This window comes from Cygnus olor, chromosome 5 (assembly GCF_009769625.2).
Source record: "Cygnus olor isolate bCygOlo1 chromosome 5, bCygOlo1.pri.v2, whole genome shotgun sequence".
Lineage (NCBI taxonomy): Eukaryota > Metazoa > Chordata > Aves > Anseriformes > Anatidae > Cygnus > Cygnus olor.
The window spans coordinates 13,717,548-13,724,647 of record NC_049173.1 but is presented as its reverse complement, the minus strand read 5'-3'; the positions used below and the strand labels follow the sequence as shown (position 1 = coordinate 13,724,647).

The 7,100-nt window shown below is 37.1% G+C and overlaps 1 long non-coding RNA gene across 3 annotated transcripts; it reads right to left on the bottom strand.

Annotated features, from left to right (window-relative positions):
- Positions 1–2,718: 2,718 nt before the first annotated feature.
- Positions 2,719–6,655, bottom strand: LOC121071391. Of its 3 annotated transcripts, none has more exons than XR_005820564.1 (3): positions 6,542–6,655; positions 4,500–4,594; positions 2,719–3,090 (listed from the first exon to the last, which is right to left on the bottom strand). It is a non-coding gene; the product is annotated as an uncharacterized LOC121071391 (long non-coding RNA). The 3 variants fall into 3 exon arrangements; XR_005820565.1 differs by lacking the exon at positions 6,542–6,655 and adding an exon at positions 5,519–5,652; XR_005820566.1 differs by lacking the exon at positions 2,719–3,090 and adding an exon at positions 3,383–3,502.
- Between the last annotated feature and the right edge of the window lie 445 nt (positions 6,656–7,100).

Here is a 7,100-nt window from a genome sequence, read left to right as displayed (position 1 = left end):
TGGGCTTTATTTTACTTTGGTGTTGTTTAATACATAAGCATTTATACTTATGATATTGTAAGAAATACTCTGCTGTGTCCAGACGAAACATACTTCCACAGGATAGCAACAAAACCATTTAGAAACTTGGCATTTAAAGTTTGGATGGGAACACAGATCCGAACTGCCCAACTGTTTATACAATAATCAGTACCCACTAGTAATCAAAATACTTTCTCTGGCTGAAGGTATCCTCCTTCAAATGGACTTCACTGTGACACATCAGTATACAGCACTCATACAACAGTATTGTAGTTTTTACTCATATGGAGTGACCCATTGTATCTCTGCATTTATATCACAGCCTGTATATGTGTTTCCTGCTAGTCATGAGGAAGGTAATTAAAGAAAGTGATGCACTAAAAAATGAAATGTCTATGTTGATGAAATATCTTTGTGCCTAGTACAAAAAGGACCAATTCTGGTCATGTACAATGAGTAGAAAAATCAGCTTGCTGAGGACAATTTAAGGCTTGGGTGAACACTCCTAGAAGTGATCCAGCGAGTAATGAGTATACCGGAATTAGAGAGTAACTGACCTCTGCTTTATAAATCTCCCCTAAGTTTAATGTCTATGTCACACAACAACCCAGAAGTATAGGAGAGGTGACAGAGTGCTCACACCATTGGGATAGAATCATAGAATAGTTTGGGTTGGAAGGGACTTTAAATCATCTATTTACAACACCCCTGTCATATGGAACACCTTCCACTAGACCAGGTTGAGGAACACCACTTGTTACTTATCTCCACCTGGACATTGAGCCATTGACAACTCTTTGAATGTGACCATCCACCCAATGAGTGGTCCATCCAAAAAATCCATGTCTCTCCAATTTAGAGACAGGAATATAATGGCGGACAGTGTCAAATGCTTTGCACGGGTCCAGGTAGATGATGCCAGTTGCTCTTCTACTATCCACCAATGCTGTAACCCCATTGTAGGCCACCAGATTTGTCAGGCATGATATACCCCTAGTGAAGCCATGCTGGCTGTTACTAATCATCTCCTTATTTTCTATGTGCCTTAGAAAAGTTTCCAGAAGGATCTTCTCCATGATCCTGCCAGACACAGAGGTGAGACTGGCTGGCCTGCAGTACCCTGGGTCCTCCTTTTTCCCTTTTTAAATATGGGGGCTATGTTTCCCCTCTTCCAGTCAGTGGGAACTTCACCAGACTGCCATGACTTCTCAAATATGATAGTGGCTTATCAACTACATCTGCCAATTCCCTCAGTACCCATGGATGTATCTCACCAGGTCCCATGGACTTGTGCACCCTCATGTTCCTTAGATGGTTTTAGATCTGGTGTTCTCCTACAGTTGGCAGTTCATCATTCTCTCAGTCCCTTCCTTTGGCTTCTGAGGTCCAGGCTATGTGAGTCCCAAGCTGATGCAAACAGATGCATCTCCCTTCTATGGCTATTTTACACAAGATATCCTGATTTTTATTTTATTTTATTTTATTTTTTTGACCCAAGCATGCAGAAGAAACCCCTCTGATTATCACCAGTAGGTGATGGTTATGTTTGTAATGACTATGTTTGACTACATTTGATTGTTGGGAATACACCACAGTTTCAAAACACATAACAAGAGTAGGAAAAACAAGCTAAACTACATAATGGTAGCCTGTGGGAAGCAATGGAAGCATCAGGTTTGATATAAACCCAGATCCAACTGAAAGTGATTTATAGTTCCCTGAAGTATACTGCAGGAGGTATAAGTCAGCCTGACCAATTATTCTTCCCTCAAAATCTACCATAAATGTGTTTACATGATGACAAAATCTACCATAAATGTGTTTACATGATGACAAAAGCCTCTAATTTTTTCTGAACTACAGTTGGGAAAAAACAAGGCGGGAGGGAGAGGAGGGAGGGAGAGGAGGGGGAAAAAGATAGAAAAGGAAATGTAATAATCCCACCCAACAGGAATATTCCAATGACTTCCACGGGAAAGCACATTGGAAAATAGTTTTGGAAACATGACAGAGGGATATGAAGGGACTTTAGGCATATAGGCCGTATCTACCATCTGCTAGATTTTCCATTTTTACAGGGCTTGAAAAAGGCACTCGCCCACTTGCAGTAATGAGTGAGAAAGTCTCTGAAGAGTGCAGGAAGCAGCAGAGTGAACTTTACAAGACTGTGTCTATTTCCTTGAAATGTTCAGAGGCTACTCTGAAGACAGCTCAAGTCTAGGTTGGTGGAAGAGACTTCCCACCACTCTAAGTATGAATTTCATGTTACTAGTAGAAAAGTGACTGTGCAAATAAGCTACCAGATGGAGTTTAAGTTAGAGTACTTTTCATTCCTTTTTCTGGAGCGTCTGGTTCTAAGTGATTTAACAACATGACACTAGAATTACTGGGTCACTACTCTGATTTATTACATCAGTCACTTTAATCCAAGCAGTTTGAAGACTTATTAATATGACAGTCACTGTGATAGCAACTGTGTTCAGGTTCTGAGTGAGCCAGCAGCAAACAAAATGTTTCTAGAGACACAGGTTAAGTTGAATCCCATCATAGTAAAAAGCTAGTAGGATACAAGCACTTTTCTCTTGCTTTTAATAAATCTTAAAACCTCCTGCAATATTGGTCACACACCCTAGGCCAGAATTTAGTGAGAAAATTGTACCATTTGAAGAGAGAAAAAGATATACACAATTTTCTTCCCCGACTAATTTTTATTCAGACACTGACTAAACAGTGCCAAACTAGAACTGTGTGATACCTCCCCTATAATAATAGTACAGACAGGGAGGGAAAGTAGAGGGGCCAAAAGAGGTTTCTCATAGAACTGGTAATCTGTAATGCAGAATACTAATTTCCTTTGATCTTTCCATTAAGGATCAGCTGACGGTCAGTTGGCTGAATTTAAACTATACAGTCTGTGTTCTCCAAGTATGTATGATCTTTTCAGCCACAGTCAGGCACATGGTTTGAACAGTGAATGTAACTAACCATTGGAAAATGAGAGATGGAGCTGATTTTCCATCACATGAAATTCTTCCATTAGTGTAGTCAGTATTTCCCCTGCCTTCTACTCTGTCAAAAAAAAAAAAAAAAAAGCAGATTTTGATGCAGAATAATCCTTCGGTGAAATATTCTATCTTTTGTAAGATCTTCTTGGTTCTTCTGGTCTTGCAGCCCAAGCCCTGTCTTGCACACTGAACTACTTATTAAAAGGTATGTTGAGGTCTACCAGGCAGTATAAGAAGTGCCTCTCATACCCTTGTGTCCCATTCTATGGCCAATTATTTGATACATGTATTAAAACTGAAAAGGACAGGTGCATAGTCAGTCCAAAAGGAATACATCAAAATAGAATGGTTGGAAATTCACCAAAAAGGCTAATTTTATAAAACACAACTTTCATAAACATTCAGAAAAGCATGAGTTTTGACCCCTGCAAGACTTGAACTCATCAGCATTGTTGGTTCTTCCTATGTACTTCATCCTTATTGAAGAGAAATGGGAAATTATGCAATCCCACCATGTTGTTCAATAAGTAGAAATATTGTCATTCTCTGCCAGTCTTCAAGTAAAGTTTTTTATTCTATGTTCTCCTGACTCTAAGAATGGTTCTTACCATTCTTAAAAACAAAAGTCATGCATTGTCATCACGGTGAATTAATTTCTGTGTTCTCTGCAATTTAAGTGGCTGAACCACATCCATTACACTGGCTAGGAAAAGTCGCTCCTTAGCGAACCTGCCAAGTCTCAATCCTATGCATTTATCTATTATGGAGATAGAGGCATCTATAGACACTGATTTTTTTTTTTCCAATGTATGCACACAGACAATTTTACTATAGAGTGACTAATAACTCTGGATCATTAAAATATTTTTCAGTCAGTATATTCATAACTATAACTAAATTTGTGCATTAAATTATACTGAGTTGCTCCAGAAAGCAGCCTAGCAGTTTCATGACAGACAGAAATAAAAGGCAATGAAATTATGCTGATTTTTAAACATAATTTTCCAGTAGTTTAAGAAGAATAAGTTTTTCATTTAAAAAAGCCAGCAGGATCAGCAGGCAACTAAGTTCTGTTTTAGTTGAAAATCAGTGGGAGGGAATATAAAGCCATATTTTTTTATATTTTTTTTGTAAACGGAACTGGAGCAGCAGCAAAGCTAACAACTTGTAATCAGCCAAGATTTTTTTAACATATCGCAAAAGAGGTACTTTTTAAAAATCCATAGCGCCCTAGTGCAATATTACATAGCACATTTGCTTCAAGTAGTTATTCTTGCAGTAGAAAGTATAAAGAAAGAAATATCTCAGGGAAGACAGAAAATAGGATTGTTATAGTCATATACAAGTATAATTTAGGTTATTAGCTTATATTTGTAAAACCTTTAATAACCAACTACCTTATGCTGTACTCCTTCCGAAATTTAAATTTAAAAAAAATAAAATATATCTATCTGATGATACGTAAATACTCACCAGCCTAACGTCAGGAAAACAACCAAAAATCCTTCCAGCTCTCAGCTCAGCATTTCTCAGTAGAGTGGAAGTAGTGAAGTGGGCTTTTCAGCTTACTACAAAGGTTAGAAAAACAGATCAATGGTAAACCAACTGTAAGAGAGAGCTCTGGAGAAATCATTACTAAAGATAGTCCTCCTAACCTCCCTTCCACAAATGCCTCCATTGACTTTACTGGGCTTTGGATCACACCCAGAGTGATTTGTTGCCCATTGCTCTGTTAGCTGAAGAGACAAAATCTCTCAAACAGGCAAATCCTTGGTCACTAGGTCTCTGAGGACTAATGCCAGTAGAATAAACTATCCAGAAATTTGCTGTCTGCCAGGACACATCCAATGAATAGCCATGTTCAAGTAGATAGCAAAATTTTGTGCTGAACATTTGGTTCAATTTCCAAATGGTTTCAAGGGCCTACAGAACTTTATATTTTACAGGAATTAGAAACTACACTAGCTGTTAAAAGCATCAGAAACTGTGGTTGATGGTTGTCTTAGAGTAAGGCTTCAGGCTTTGCTGTTTGCTAGACTGTACCATCTTCGTAAAGATTCGGATTTTTATATGCTGTTTGAAAGGTTAACAAATCTGCTATGCCGTAAATGAAAACCTCTCCTGAAAACACTTTGTCCCTTTCTATCACAACAATTTTAAAGTAATACATATATATATATGTAAAACATCAATATAAGGGGAAAGTTACATATATGGTCACAAAACAAATGGCTAGATATTTCTATGTGTATTTAAAATATATATTGGATGAAAACAAATTGTAGGATGAAACCTTTTCCTAAGAGAGGAAGGTAAGAACCAGGAAAAATGAAAAGCCTTCCTTAATATTTTATCAGTAAAATTAAAGGACTAAAAAAATCAAATATTAGTAGGACGTTAAATTACAAGACAATGAACAATTGTTTCAGCCTCTTTTCTAAATCCGTTGGAAAACCTATTTATAAGGTTTAACTTTGGGTTATATTACATACTGCTTACAGCACTCTCCATGGTACAAAAGGTGGAAGGTTCCTGAAAGATGCCTGATTTACATACAGCGTCATGATACCAACACACTAAATGGTTGTCACATTCTGCTTCATTCCATTATTGGCACTACTATGATATCACTGGTCAGATTCTGATCAAGACCAGAGTTTTAGCATCTCTGTCTCCTTCTGGAAAAACTGACCCATCTGCTTGCACAACCTTCACATATCCAAAACTATTTGATCTAGATTATGTATTTCTGTTCAGGTCTTTCTTAAATTAGTCTCCAACAATCTGACCACACTTTTTGCTCTGTTCCCAAATTTGTCTCTGCTGAAATATGACCTGGCTTTTTGGGGCATCACCTATACAGTTTAGAACACAATTTCTTTCATAGGAAAGGCAAGATTATCAAAGATATCTATTGTTGAGTTTCAGTCACAGAGAGGTCAAGAAGCAGACAGATGACCTCCAGATTTTGATGTTTAATTGACTGCAGCTGTTATATAGTCTGGAGAATAATTGGCATGTAAAAGAGCATTAAACTATGGGTACTCTGACTCCCTCACCCCGACAATAGCATTTCACATCATTAAGGTGGAAGAATGACCTGCATGGCTGACCAAACCAAGCCTCAGGTCACTTTAATAATTAAAAAGACAGGTAAGATCAATAACAGCAAACTGTAGCACTTCATAACACAATAGCTGGTAACATGTAGCATAACTGGCAGTAATAACCTCATATTTATTAAGGGTTGTTGAGATTAGGAAGAGCAAGAAAAACAGAGTGAAGTGCAATTGCACACATTTGTTTTCCGGTCATCAATATTTAGCATGTTATGGAATTTCAGTGACTCATTGATTGAATGTGTAGATGTGTAATCAGCACACAGATTTTATTTAAACATTGATCTTTCAGTCAAAAGCCCCATAGACCATCTCCTTGAGAATTTCTGACTTGTAAAGGCAAGGCAAAAAGTGCCATAATTACTGATAGACAGTGCTCCTTTCTATTGTGCTCACAGGTAATGATGATTCCACAGACAGTGAGACTTCTTTCCAAGCAACGTACTGCCAGGATATCCGAAAGCAAGACGGGAATCTAGTACTCAAGTAGCAATAGTAGGTATGCTTCTACTTCTGAGAAAAGGAAAAAAAAAAGGAAAACAAACAAACAAAAAAAGATGGTTCAAAACAAAAAAACTTTTTCAGATTATTAACTACTGGACCTTTATTAGCTGTGAACTGCTTTTCCACTTCAAGTGTCATGCAGTCACCTGATCATGGACACAGTGATGTGTTCATAAAAAAATTACCAAAAATCAATTGGTCTTCCTTGATAATGCAAAAAATGCAGTCATCCTAATAGAATGGAAGGCATCTCTTATGACATAATTGGGTTTAAAAACAAATCCAAATTTAAAATCTCTTTAGGAAGGTTTTTTAATTTTAAATCTAAATAACTTATAAATAATAAAAACGACTATATGGAAAATGTTTAAAAGGTACATGTATTAAAAAAGCAAACACAAATTTTACATTCCTGACATTTGGCTCTTCAATGCATACATCCACTGGTTAT